This window comes from Capsicum annuum, chromosome 2, assembly GCF_002878395.1.
Source record: "Capsicum annuum cultivar UCD-10X-F1 chromosome 2, UCD10Xv1.1, whole genome shotgun sequence".
NCBI lineage: Eukaryota > Viridiplantae > Streptophyta > Magnoliopsida > Solanales > Solanaceae > Capsicum > Capsicum annuum.
In genome coordinates, this window is record NC_061112.1 from 103,930,738 (window position 1) to 103,945,736 (window position 14,999).

At 37.1% G+C, this 14,999-nt stretch overlaps 1 long non-coding RNA gene across 2 annotated transcripts; it reads right to left on the reverse strand.

The window, feature by feature from the left end:
• Positions 1-527: 527 nt before the first annotated feature.
• Positions 528-11,616, reverse strand: LOC107858864. Of its 2 annotated transcripts, none has more exons than XR_001671261.2 (2): positions 4,892-11,616; positions 528-874 (listed from the first exon to the last, which is right to left on the reverse strand). It is a non-coding gene; the product is annotated as an uncharacterized LOC107858864 (long non-coding RNA). The 2 variants fall into 2 exon arrangements; XR_001671260.2 differs by having other exon boundaries at positions 6,625-8,305.
• Between the last annotated feature and the right edge of the window lie 3,383 nt (positions 11,617-14,999).

Genomic DNA, 14,999 nt, shown 5'->3' on the forward strand with positions numbered 1-14,999 from the left:
TGTTCATAAGATTTTTGGAATAAGAATATTAATATCTTGATAAAAATTAGAATTAACTTTATCTCGTTAATGTGAGGTGTTAGTAGCTAATTTTGTGATTACGTTACACCACTATTTATACTAAAATAGTGATAAAAAATTATCCGATCTCATATACCGAACAACCACTTAATAGTTTGATATGAGTAGAAACATACTCTGGTAAGTAATATTTTGAATTTACGTGCTCTCGTGACTAAAAGAGACAAGAATACTATTTTTGATTAATTATTTATACATATTAAACATATTTGTAGCAAACATATAACCCAGTTTGATTTTAACCAAAACAAACATGAAATTTATGAAATACTAGCTTTCAGAGGTTGTCGCCTAAAGCAAAATGCGATCATTTTGGACTCTGACTAAATTTTGAACATTCTTCTGAGTACCGAAGGGCAAACAGGAGTTCCAGCTGTCGGCAAAGTCAAAGATTGTAAAAATATGGAAGGATTAAATTTGCTCAGATATCACACATGGAGAGACAATTTCGTTCATTTCAAGATAACTTTATTTTTTGGTAAACCAGAAGATATATTAAGTAGTGAAAAGGTACAAAAGGTGGGGGAGGGGATCTTAGTCTGGCTCCAGTTCAAAGATAGGGGGTGTACGCCCATTCAAGTTGGAGTTACAAGTTTTTCTATAAAAATTTTTCCCACATTTATCGTCCTAAACTGCATGGACTACAAAAGGAGGGGCGGTGGGGGGAACAAAAATTCTGCATTTTCCAGCAAAAGCTTGCTTGGCTCCTTCCTTTGCAAGGATGTCAGCAACCCTATTCTCCTCCCTGTAATTGTGGCAAACGGTAGGACCTTCTAGCCTTCGGAGTAGTGACCTGCAAAGATGGATAATAGGGTTAAAAAGTGAATTCCTATGTTGAAGCATATTAATTATAACCTCAGAGTCATTGTTGATAATAATGGGCCGCAGATTTGGATCTACAGTGAGTTGCAACCCTTGTTTGAGAGTCATGTTTGAAGCTTGACCTAAACTTTGAGTAAACCTAAGCATCCAATCTCCATTAAAGTTATGAATTACACCCTCAATGCCACCCTTACCCGGGTTGCCCAGACTAAAACCATCAATGTTTAATTTATAAGTATTTTTAGGAGGGGGTCCAAGTTAGCATAATCGATCTACTAATTTTGGGGACAAAGGGGGATTAAGATGGTAAAATTCAACAGCTTCAGAGTAGGCAACTTTGAAAGAGGGGGGAGAGGATTGTTATCAAAGACATTATTATTCCTAGATTTCCAAATAGTCCAAATGCAAAAGGTAGGGAGGGTAGCCTAATTAACGGACGTATCAAAGTTAGTACCCTTAAGAAGGGACCAAGTTCTCTCCCAGTTAGGAGGATAGAAAAGCTGAATGTTTAAATCCATACTGTATCTATAATGGTGGGTGAGGTTGTCCCAAAACTGGGTAGCATAGGGACATGAGAAGAAAAAATGGGTCACATCCTTAATGAGGTGGTGGCACATGTGGCAGTAGGGAGGAATATTGATTCTCCTATAGGCTAAAGTAGCCTTGATAAGGAGACTTTTATGGTGAAACATCCAGAGAAAGAACTTAATCTTATTAAGGATGTGACGCTTTCAAATCCAACCTAAAGGAAGGTGCTGATGGATGGAGTTGGTTCTTTGAGTAGCCAAGAACTGGTAGGCACTCTTGCAAAAGAAGAGACTATTACTAGTTAGGAGCCAGGGGGTTATCAACTTTGGCTTACAGATTGGGGAAAAGCTGGGCCCAAGTTCTCTCCCAGTTAGAAAGATTGAAAAGTTGTATGTTTAAATTCATACTACATCTATAATGGTGGGTGAGGTTGTCCTAAAATTGGGCAGCATGGGGCCAGGAAAAGAAAAGATGGGTCACATCCTCAATGAAGTGGTGGCACATATGACAGTAGGAAGGAATATTGATTCCCCTATAAGCTAAAGTAGCCTTGGTAAGGAGGATTTTATGGTGAAGTAGCAAGAGAAAGGACTTAATCTTATTGGGGATGTGAAGCTTTCAAATCCAACCTAAAGAAAGGTGCTGATGGATGAAGTTGGTTTTTTGAGTAGCCAAGAATTGGTAGGCACTCTTGCAAGAGGAAAGACCATTACCAGTTAGAAGCCAGATGAGGGTATCATCTTTGGCTTGAAGATTAGGAAAAAAGGTGGTAGCAATAGTGGATTTGACATCGGGGGGATGTCGAAGAGAAGGGAGTTTAAATTCCACACACCATTAACCCATAAGGTGTATAGATGCATGGGAGGGCAAGGGTTTGGAAGAGGGCCCTGAATGATGGTAGATAAAGAAGGTAAGTGGGAAATCCACCTGTTTTTCCAAACATTGATTTTCTTACCATCAAAGATAGACCATTGGATAGCATTTTTGCAAAGAGACCAAGATCTTTGGATATTTCTCCCAGTTTTGGAGTTAGATGGAGAGAAAGAAGTAAGAGTGGAATTTATTTTTTTTAAAAAGAATTTGGGCCCAAAGGGAGGAGGGGTTTGAATGAAACCTCCAAGCCAAACTAGCTAGAAGAGTGTCATTCTTAATGCAAGCCTGCTACATACCTAGACCACCTAAATGCTTGGGGGTGGTGATAATGTCCCAGTTAACTAAGTGCATTCTCCTTTTAGCATCTATGGTTCCCCAAATGAAGTTTCTTTAGGCTTTGTCAATGAGCTTATGAATTTTCCTAGGAAAGAAGATATATTGCATGACATGGTTAGGAATGCTACCAAGGCAGGCCTTGGAAAGGGTTGTTCTGCCAGCCTTGTTGAGGTAATGAGTTTTCCAACCAGCTAGCTTGGTGTTGATGTTATCCAAGAGGAACTGAAAGTCAGAAGGTTTTGGTTTATCACGAAAGATAGAAAAATATTAGTATTTTCCAAAAGAGTGACTGACTTTAATCCCTAGGATAGAGGAAAGGTGGAGTTGAGTGTCAGTATGACAGTTATGGGAGAAAAATACCTTGGAATTAGTGATGTTAATTTTTCGACCAGAGTGAAATGCAAAGCTCTCTAGAGTCCTAGTGATTGTTTGACAGTTAGGGATATCATCTTTTTCAAAAAGGGTAAGGTCATCAGCAAAAAATAGATGGGATATTTTAGGGCCTCTAGGGTTAACCTGTATCGGAATCCAGTTAAGGGTATCAACCTCATGGTTGATTCTCCTAGAGAGAAGCTCCATGCAAAGTATGAAGAGGTAGGGGGATAAAGGATCCCCCTATCTAATACCTCTTGAAGGATTAAACTTATTGGTGCTCCGGTTATTAATCAGGATGGATATGGATGAGGTGGATATAAAGGACATAATGAGATTAGAAAGGCCTAGAGGAAAGTTAAAGAAATGCATAGCTTGTCTAATGAAAGACCATTCCAATTTATCAAAGATTTTCTCAAGATTTATCTTTAAAAGTATGTGAAATAATTTCCCTTTCATTCTTTTAAAGTGATCAATGTATATTTAGACAATGATAGCATTGTCAGAAGCCCTTATGTTGGACAAAAAACTAGCTTGGTTCTGACCTATAAGGGACTGGATATAAGGCTTGATCTTATTGGCTATAAGTTTGGTGATGATCTTGTATTGAGTATTACACAAGCAAATAGATCTAAAGTTCTTCAAAGTGGAGGCATTCCTACATTTAGGGATGAGAAAGGGGTAGGTAGAATATTAACCCAAGGGTCCATAGTAGTAGTGTAAAAAGTATGGGTGCAAAAGTTCAGTAGGGAGGGGCAAAGGTGGTCCAATACCTTTGATACATAAAAGGATGAAGGCCTTCAGAGCTCGGGGCCTTGAAGGGTTTAAAGGAGAAAACAATAGCTTTGATTTCTTCTAAGCTGGGATTAGAATCCAACTTGAAATGAGAGGAGAAAGGGATGGACCCAGAGCTAGAGGGGTTAGGCTGACATCTTGAATTAGCATACTAATGGTTTGTATGAAAAAAGGTGGTGTAGAAGGACAAGATGGCTTCTTGGATAGTTTTGTAGGTGTCATTCTCTTGAAGAGAAGAAACTCTATTCCTTCATCTTCTAAAGGCAGAAGAGTGGAAAAATCTAGTATTCCTGTCACCCTCTATGAGCTAGTTTATCCTATATTTGAGCATCCAAAAGTCACTTTCGTTTCTCAGGATAAAACTAAAATCAGAGGTAAGATGGGCTTCAAGATTTTGTAAGAATGCACTGATAGGGTAGTGAGGAGAAGATTAAATGCCAGAAAGTCTGGCAATAATGTGTTTCTTCCTTTGGAAAATGTTCCCAAAAACCTCTTGGTTCCAAGATCTGGCAATATCCTCAAAATCTATAGTAGCTCTAGTAAGGTTGGATCCTTCAGGAAAATACTGAGAGACAAAGAAATAAAAGTCTTCATGATTGCACCACATAGATTCCACCCTAAAAGGCATAGGAATATTTTAAACTAGTCTGGAGAAAGTAAGGTGGGAAGGGAAATGATATGAGTGAGCTTTAGGAATGTGGAGGACGGAAGCATCAGGGAACATATAGAGCCAGAGGTCATTAGAAAAGAACCTATCCAATCTTTCTAATATAAGTGAATACCTATTACTATATCTCATGTTGGACTAGAAAAATTTACTACCTCTGAATTCCATGTCTATGAGCCTAGAGTGGTTAATACAATCCCCAAAAAGAGAGGACATAGACAGGTTAATCTTATTTCCCCTAAACTTCTCACTAGCTTTAAGAATTTTATTAAAGTCCCCCTACCAGCCAACAAGTACTATCCAATGAGTGGAGGGAGTCTGCCATGAACTTAAGCTAATCCCAAAGCAATCTTCTAGAGAAAAGGTCGGTATTGCATAAACTACACTCAAAATCCAACTAGAGGAAGGGGAATTTACCTTAACAACAGCATGGATAGCTGAGAGAAGATAGATATTTCAAAAATAGAGATAGAATCATTCTTTCAAAGGATGACAAATGCCACCAAACAGTCCAGAAGTAGGAGATTGAATGAAACAGTGAAATCCCAGTTCATCAGCTAAAGCCTTATGATCAGTAATCCTAGTCTCAAGAAGAGCAAGAATGGTAGGTTGGTGGATGCTAACCATGGACTTGCAGTATCTCCTAAATTCAGCATTGTTGGCCCTCCTATCATTCCATATTATGCAATTCTGCATCATTACTTTGGGGGGTGAGAGATCTCCTTGAGTGGTGACTTCCCCTTCCCCAGAGAGTTCGAAGAGCTCAGTTATTCTAGGAATTTCTTCTTCTTGGAAAGGGGGGTGATCTTGGCTTTGTAGCACTCTTCTAATATAGGGTTTGGCAAGCCTAGCTCTATTTCTAGCTTTGACAGATCCTGAGGCAGTAGGACAATCACCATCTCGTGAAGTAGTCCTTCGAAATCCAAGTTTACAGGCTTTTCCAGAGTGAACACATCAGTTTTGGGAATTCTCAATTGGGCTAACAGGTTTTCCATTTCCCAGTTGCTCTCTCTTAGTGCAATCAAGGTCTTCTCCTTTTCCATAGTTTTTGGGTTCATTGGAAAAAAAGACAAGATTGGAGGTAGCTGGGAAGGAAACTGAGATTGGGGGTTTTCCCCATAGAGATTCACAAAAGTGGAACCTTGGTTCAACAGAAGGGGATTTGGTGGTGGAAAGAAAGGAAGGCTTGAACTTGTTAGAGACATCATCTCCGATATGATTGATGGAGTGAGATTGTCTGTTGTTGGGGAGCTGAAGATTTGGAGAAAGGTTACCATCTAGACATTGGGCCCGTAACTCTGGAAACCCCGGTTAGGCACTCCATTGCCAGTTGGGCCAAGTATTCTGAGTCCTGAATAAAGATGGTCATGTGATTCCCCTCCCAATGTAGGTGGAAAAGAACAGATTGGTTGGACAGGCACACCTCCAGCTAAGATGTCGGAGTGTGAGTTGGAGGAGGTGGAGATGTTAACATGGTGATCATGTTTGAAGGAGGTGATGGAGTTATTGTTTGAAGTAAGAGTGGTTTGCATGGCATCCAAATGGAATTTTAAGCTAAAAGCAGAGAAAGGGAGATGAAGAGGTTTTGCTTCGGACATAGTACTAGCACTTAATGCATTGTTTGGAGGGATAGTGATTTTCATTTCATCCCTCTGAGAAGTAAAAAGGGTATTTGCCGGCGTAGGAAGAGGAAAAACTTGGATGCACCTGAAGGGTAATGATGAGATCATTGAGGTGGGGCCCATGTGTGAGCTTCATTTTCCCCTCAGTAGGAATTGTAGCAGAAAGATAAGAAGAATTAAAGTTAGATTGAAGGTTGGGCTCGGGTAAGGGAACTGGGTCGAGGAGACGGCTGGCCTAAGATTAAAACCCAATCCAGAAGATGAGGGCTTATAAGGAATGGGCCCAAAAAGAAATCCCTCTGAAATGGGCCTAAATCGGTTGGGACTTTATAAATCATAAGTAAAATTTGAAACAGATTGGGTTGTGGGCACTTGGGCTCTGGATGAACCAGGGCACTTAATGACCCAAGTGGATCCAGATGTATCCTATTAACCTGGGGAAGAGAGGTCCCTGCGGCGGTGGCCGCCAAGATATCTTGGGGGAGTGAGAGGGGAACTAATCTGCCGAAGCTGCTACAACTATCTTACCATTACTGGAGAGGGGTACCACTCTTGAAGGTTTATTTCCCTACTTCAGATATCTTTTACGAGCAAACGAGACTGTCTGTCATTCGTCTCTAGTCTTCTCCTTCACAGCTCATGGCGAAAATGGTGATGCCAGCGTTGATCATCCAGCGGTGGCCTTCGAAGAGAAAGATTGGGAAGTATGACCTAAGAAGCTGCATTATTTGTAGAGGATCTTGTCACCCTCATAGAGTAAGACTTGCTTATGATCCCCAATTGTGATGGTGGATTTCACCGGCTTTTCTAAATCAACTTGAACACAGATTCGAGCGTATCTGCCTCTGATTGTCGAAGAGGTGCAGGCATCAACCTTCAGAAGCTTTTCGAGCTTCTTGCCGACCCTTTTTATCAGGGTGAGATCGTAGAATTTGGCAGCTGGGTAGGCGAACCCAAATTGCAGTCGAGTTAATTTGGTACTGGCTGGGGATGAAGTTGGGTTCCTACTGAGGCTAACTGATATGAAGCTGTCGGATGAACCAAGGACCGCCTTTAAGGACATATGCTTGGCTTTCTGGTTTATGGAATTTTGCCATAAAGAATTCATAACCCAGATCAATAAGACATAATGGTTCTGGGAGCTTCCACAGTGCTTCCAATTTAGTTTTTAAGTATTGCTGAGTGAACTTACTCCCAAAGGCCTTTAAAATCACTGAGAATTTCCAGGGTGAAAAAAAACGATTCCAATCATCAATTGAAAGTTGGACAAGATCATCCTCCAAATTATCTGGATCAGATTCTAGACAACCTCCGTCCATAGGTTGATCTAAGGCATGATTGGAGGTAGAAATCTTATTTGCTGCTATATCTCGATAGGATGGACTAAGAGCCATAGGTTGATTTAGAAGATAGGACTAGATATTAACTGGGTATTTTTTAGGATTTTTGGAAAATTATTTAGGGAAATTGCTGAGATTATTTAGGGAAGAACTGAAGAGAGGGAGGAGAGCTTCTCTCTCTAATCCATTCCTCACATCAGGAAAATTACAGTTCTATTATCCTATTTCAAGATAACTAATAGAGAGAAAAGAGTGAGATATTACAAACATCTTAAGAAAATAGTTTGTAAGAAAAAATAGTTAGTATGAGCATATTGTAGTAAGGCGAGAGTATTTCACTCAGGCTTACAAAGTGTAAAATCTTTATTATATTTATATCCATTGCTTCTTTGGATTTTTTTATTTTTCCCTGGATTTTAATATAAAGGTATTGATCAGTGGCATTTTAATGTTCTGCTTTTATTGCTACTAGTTTAACCGCACATGTCTTGCACATATGACTTTTGATTATTTAAAATTAGATGACTTTGTTTATTGCAAAGATTTTTAATGAAGGGCAAGAAGTTCAAATCATCTCTCAAAGATCTTTTACATTTTAATAGAATAATATAAACATACATATATTTTTTTGTAGGTACATATATATATTACCACCAGAAGTTTCAAGTGGTTAATGGATCGTCACTTTTGCATTTGTCATGAAATATCTTTTTTTTCTTGCTGCTAAAGGCTAAGAGAGACACATCGATTTGAACTATATTTGTAGTACGATTATCATTTTTATTTTTTCTATATTTAAAATCTTTTCTTATCTGTAAAGTTAAATCCTTAGAAAATCTTTGACTTACTTAAAATTTTTAAAAAATTTGTAGGCCCTTCACACTTTTAATATAATATAGATATAGATAGATATAGATATAGATATAGATATAGATATAGATATAAAATAAATATAGATAGATAAAGATATGTTGGAAATATTATTTTCTTGTGCTATTGTTTCCAACAAGTAGTAGGAGTATACGATTTAACTCCCTTAGATTTCATGAAAGTCTCTTTATTTTTGTTGTTAGTGGATTTATTCATCTTGACTTATCCAACTAATTACATAGTTGGCAACATGAATGGTAATATAAGTTGAGTTTCTTAATTCATAATGAACAGAGCACAGAGAAGAGGTGGTAAATTACAATCCTAGGATTACGACAATTTGCGTAAAGTGTCTTCCATCGGGTAGTCTTCGGCAAACACATGAAATTTTTGCCCTTGTTTCTCGAAGCTGTATCGCAATTAGCCAGTAAAGCACGATATGTCTTGTTAACCACCATTGAAGCATTGGAATCTTAAGTAATTGAGGCTTTAGAAGCTGAATTTCAAGTTCCCATTTTCACAGTTGGTCCAACAATGCCTTACTTGGATACCAAATGCAAAACTAACCAGCCTAGTCCCAATTACTTGTCATGGTTCTATACATATCCCAAGGACCTTTCATGTCGGTATCAAAAGAACAGTTAGATGAAATTCTAACAGGCGTGTACAGCAGCGGTATTCAGACATTATGGGTGGTGCGCGAGAATGCACCCTTACTTACAGACAGATATGTGAACTAAATCACTACAATAGTTATAGTGATTTCATTAAGAACGGAGAAACACAGAGAGACTGAGAGCGAAGAAGAGAGAAGTTTATTAAGTATTATTCATCATCAAAACATGTGTTTAAGAGTACAAGAGTAGTGAGTATATATAGAACCAAGACCTAGTCTCATTAACTAACTTTCTTAACTAACTTTTGTAACTTAATAATTAGTAACTAACTAATTGAAGTTAGTTACTCAACTAGTTATTAGAGTTATTGTCATAACACTCCCCCTCAAGTTACGCACTCTGGAATATGTTGACTATGCCTAACTTGGAAATCAGATAATCATGCTACACCTTGTTCAAACCTTTTGTAAGAACAACTGCAGGTTTATTTTTTGTCGATTTATTTTTTGTCGAGATGTATTGAGCCTTGACTTTTCCTTCTTGATTTTTTTCCTATTGAAGTGACAATCGATTTTAATGTGTTTTGGCCTTTCATAAAACATTGGGTTGGCTGCTATTTGCAAGGCGGATTTGCTATCACTAAAGACATTCACTGGTAAAGATACATTGATTTGCAACTCTTCCAGTATACCAAGTAACCATATTAGTTCAGGAACTGTTGATGTCATAATTCTGTATTCTACTTCTGTAAAGCTTCTTGAGATGGTTGTTTGCTTCTTAGATTTCCAAGAGACTAAAGAATCACCCAACTTGATAAGAAAGCCAGTTACTGACTTTCTAGTGTGAGCACAAGCAGCCTATCTGCATCACAGTATGTATTTATGTTTTGGATACCATTACTTGAGATAAGAATTCCTTGTCCAGGCTGTTTTTTCACACATCTCACTATTCTTATTGCAGCATCCATGTGAGATTTTTTTAATTCTTGAAGATATTGGCTTAAGGTTTGTACACCATAAGTTATATTTGATCTAGTGACAGTTAGATAAAAAAGCTTACCTATAAGTCTCTGATATGCACCTTTGTCTGATAACACTGGATCTTCACTAGGATTTTGTCTAGATACTCATCATATTCTCTAGTAGTGAGTTTCACATTTGTATCTATAGGAGTAATGGCTGGTTTTTCAGCTCCAAGTCCAAGTTCAAAGATTAGCTCAAAAGTGTATTTCCTTTGATGCATTGATATACCTTAATTTGATCTAGCAAACTTATTCCTAGAAAGTACTTTAAATCTCCTAAATCCTTCATCTTAAACACCTGTTGAAGAGACTAATTTGCTTCCTCAATAATCTTTAAGCTATTTCCAGTCACAAGCATACCATCTACATATATCAAGATTATCATAGTTCCAACCTCTATTGTTTTGGTAAATAAAGCATAATCATATTGACTTTGTTTGAACCTCAGATTCAATAAAACCTTTTTTAGTTTAGCATTCCATTCTTGGTGCTTGCTTTAGGCTATATAAGGATTTTGTGAGTCTGCAAACTAGTCTAGTTATGTTACTTTTTCCTGGCTCACAAAACCTTCAGGAAGCTGCATATAAATCTCATCAAAGAGATCACCCTGTAGAAATGCATTGTACACATTCATTTGATGGATGTGCCAGTGCTTTGAAACAACAATTACAAGTACTATCCTGACTGTTATCATCTTAAACACAAGAGAAAAAGTTTTTTGATAATCAATACCTTCTTGTTGGTTATATTATTTTGCAACCATTCTAGCCTTGAACCTTTCTATTTCTCCTGAAGATTTGTACGTCACTCTATAAACCCATCTGCAGCCTATTACCTTTTTTTCATGTGGTAAAGTGACAATGTCCCAAATGTGATTATCTTAAGGTGCTTGTATTTCTGCCTTCATAGCTTCAATCCATTTGGGATATTCTTTAGCTCCAGTGTAGTTCCTAGGTTTAGTAACAGAAGAAAAAGTTGATAAGTATGATTTATACTTAGAAGAAAGTTTGTCGTAAGACACATAGTTTGAAATAACATATGGCGGATCATGTAGACTCAACGAAGTGAAGTCTTTTATCCATATTGGTGGTTGTCTATTCCTTACAGACTTTCTAGTAGAAACAGTGATCTGCTGATAAGGTTGAAGTGCTTGAGCTTGAGACATATCATGAAAATCATGATTGTGATCTGGCTAGAGTTGTTCCTCTTGATCATATGTTATAGTATCATTATTGTTCTGCATAAACTCATAAGTATCTGAGTTAGTAGTAAGTAAATGTTGACAACTAGCATCTAATTCAAGAAAGAGTAATGTATTTTTGTCATGATGATTCTTAAAAGGAAATTCAGATTCTTTGAACACTACTTCTTTATTAATAAAGGACTTGGTGGTAAGATCATAAAAAATATAGCCTTTTTAACTTTAGAGTAGCCTAAGAAGACAGCAGGTCTAGTTCTAGAAAGCAACTTATCAGTTTGTTGTACTATCTTAGCATAGCATAGACATCCAAGGACTTCATGTGGCTAAGAGAAGGTTGTTTATTACAGTTTCTCATAGGGAGAAGTTCCAACAACAGATGAAGGCAATCTGTTACTAATGTATACAACAACAAGAACACAATAGCCCCAAAATCTTAGAAGAATATGAGCTTGGAATCTTAATGCTCTTGTAACTTTTAAAATGTGCCTATGCTTTCTCTCAGCAACACAAATTTGCAAGATTTTTGATGAATTATGCCTAAGGTTTTAACTAATTAGTACATACTTCATTCACAATTCAGAACCATTATCTGTTCTGCAAGTCTTAAAATTTTTATTGAACTGAGTTTTAACAAATCTAAGAAACTATTGAATGGTAACATAAGCATCAGATTTAAACTTTAAAAGATAAACTCAAGTCATTTTTGTATAGTCATCAGCAATTATAAGAAAGTATCTATTTCCATCAATGGTGGGTGTTTTATATGTCCCCATATATCCATATGAACAAGATCAAAAGAAGCATTATTCTTTATACTACTTGTTCTGAAAGGAAGCCTGGTTTGCTTAGCACTAGGACAAATAGAACATGAGTTTATGACTTCAGAAATAGTATCATGTTGAAAAGTAAACAACTTTGTCAAAACTAAAGTAGACACATGCCCAAATCTTTTGTGCCAAAAACTGATATCTGGTGAACTGAAACATGATAGTTTTTGTGTAGTAGCAGCTTTGTTTTGTGAATATTTTACTGCAACATTCTCAACTGTAAAATCTTTAATATGTAAACACCGATTAAGCAGGTATAAGTCATCTTCTAATCTACCAATCTCCTTCACCTTTCCATTTGAGTGATCCTGAAAAATGTAAAAGTCAGGATACAAATAGACACCACAGTGTAGTTCTTTGGTGACCTTAGAAACAAATAATAAATTGTATTTGAATTATGGTAAGTGAAACACATCTTTTAGTGTGCTTCTTTTAGAATTGAGTTGTGACCAATATGTGTAACAAGTGAGGTATCACCACTTGGAAGATAAACCTTTTTTGGAATAGCACTTTCTATTATGGTGTCTTTGTTTAATATATTAATATCAGACACCATGTGATTTGTAGCACCAGTGTCAATAATCCAATCTGAATTATTACTTGACACCAAACAAGCATATGGTTACTACTATCAAAGTGTATACTTGTACCCTCATTTCTACCTACAGCAAATGTGTTCACCATATTTGCTCTAGATGAGTTATTGGACTTATTATCTGTAGAATTTGATCATACTGGTCTTTTTTAAACACACAAGTTCCTGGTTGACTTCCACCACTCACCACATTCTGGTATAGACAGGGCACATTTGCTACAACTTGATTATCACTAGCTGAGTGCAAAGATGAGGTTAGCAGGCTTGAATCATAAGTAGTATTCTGTATTGTTGTTCCTGACCTTTGCCAGTATGATAATCAAGTTGGACACTATAAGCATTACCAGAATTACCAGTTGAACCACCCTTTCTTTTCTTAAAATTTAGAGAATATCCAACTAACTTATAGCAATGTTTCTTGAGATGACCTTTCATCTTGCAGTAATCACATTGAGTAGAATAGTTTTGTTTTTTAACTTCTGATAACCTTGAACACCAATTTTAGAATAGAGAGCAGTGGAGTCATAGCTAGTGAGTGGTGCTGCAACCAAAAGACCAGTAGAAGAAGAGATCTCAACCTTTTGCCCTTCATCATTCACAATCATAGCATAGGCTTGATTCACAGTAGGCAATGGAGTCATTAGTAATATTTGACTTCTAGCTTGTAAGTAAGAGTCATTCAGCCCCATTAAGAACTGATATAATTTTTGTCTTTGCAAGTAGGCCAAGAAATCTCTTGATTGTGCACAATCACAACTAGGAGAAGGAACTAAGGATTCAAATTCATTCTAAAGATTCTTCAACTTGGTAAGTATATAGACACAAAAGAAGTACCTTGACTAAGTGTAGCAATTTTTTGGTGAAGATTAAAAGTTCTTGAGCCATTAACCTTGTCAAATCTTTCTTTTAATTCTTCCCAAACATCCCAAGCACAAGAAGCATACACTACCCCACTAAGTAGACTAGTAGAGACAGTGTTCATTAACGAAGAAAGTACCACAACATTTACCCTCTCCCATTTTGGCCAAAGTTTTTTCGTGAAGCTTTCTTTCTTTAATGTGCCATCAACAAAACCAAGTTTCTTTCTTCCTAATAAGGCAATACACATTGACCTACTCCAAAGAGAGTAATTCTCTATACCATATAGTTGAATGATACAAGAGACGTACCACTTACATCAGTGGGATGTAGAAAGAGAGGATGATTTTGATCAATCACGAGTGCCGAATTCCTTTCTTGAGACTCTGAGTGGACCCAAATAAAAAGCTCCTTCTTTGCATTTCTTCGTCTTGATATTGCTTGGTTTGAGGTTTCGTTAGCTTTTTACTAATAAGCAAGCTTCGGCGACCAAGTGGTGAGTTAATGCGAACGCAGGCCAAGCTCCGTAAAAGCCCAACGGAGCTCCTATTACATCCACCCTCTCACGGCCGAAGGCTCCGCAACACGTTGGACAGTTTCTTGAACAATTAAATTTTTGTAAGTGTTTCGGCCAATTACAATTTCCAGATCAAGAGTATCGAAGTGAAATGTAGAATCGAAGAAGAAGATGAAGCTTTGATGCAAAGCTCATTAGCTCCAATACCATGAACTAAATCACAATAATAGTGATTTCATTAAGAACAGAGAAACACAGAGAGATTGAGAGGGAAGAAGTGAGAAGTTTATTGAGTATTATTGATAATCAAAACGTGTGTTTAAGAGTACAAGAGTAGTGAGTATATATAGAACCAAGGCCTAGTCTCATTAGCTAACTTTCTTAACTAACTTTTGCGACCTAATAATTAGTACTCCCTTCGTTTCAAAAAGAATAACCTAGTTTGACTTGGCACGAAGTTTAAGAAAATAAAGAAGACTTTTGAATCTTGTGGTGTTAAATTAAAGATATGTCAAATGTACCAAAATACTCTTCAATCTTATGGTCTTAAACATGCCATGTAGAGAGTTAAAATTAAAAAGTTGCTAAAAAGGGAAAGGGATCATTCTTTTTTAAACGGACTAAAAAGGAAAGTAAGTCGTTCTTTTTGAAACGGAGGGAGTAACTAACTAAATAAAGTTAGTTACTCAACTACTTAGTAGAGTTATTGTCATAACAATTTGGGAACAAGGGAAAATTTTGTGCCTTCCTAGTGTAGGCGGATTTTGGTTGCATTGTGGATGGAATTCGACCCAAGAAGATACATTTGCTGGCGTTCCATTTCTAACATTCCCTATTGCCGGTGATCAAGTTACTAACAGTAAACAAAACAGAAATGCTGGGAGGATTGGAAGATTGGGTGGAGGATCAATAAGGAAAGGGAGAAGCTGGTTACGAGAGATGAAATTGCTATGCTTTTGCAGAGTTTTATCGACCTTGACAACTACCACAAAACAGAAATGAGGAAAAAAGCAACGGAAATAAGGAAGATCTGTCAAGAAGCAGTTGAAGGCGGAGC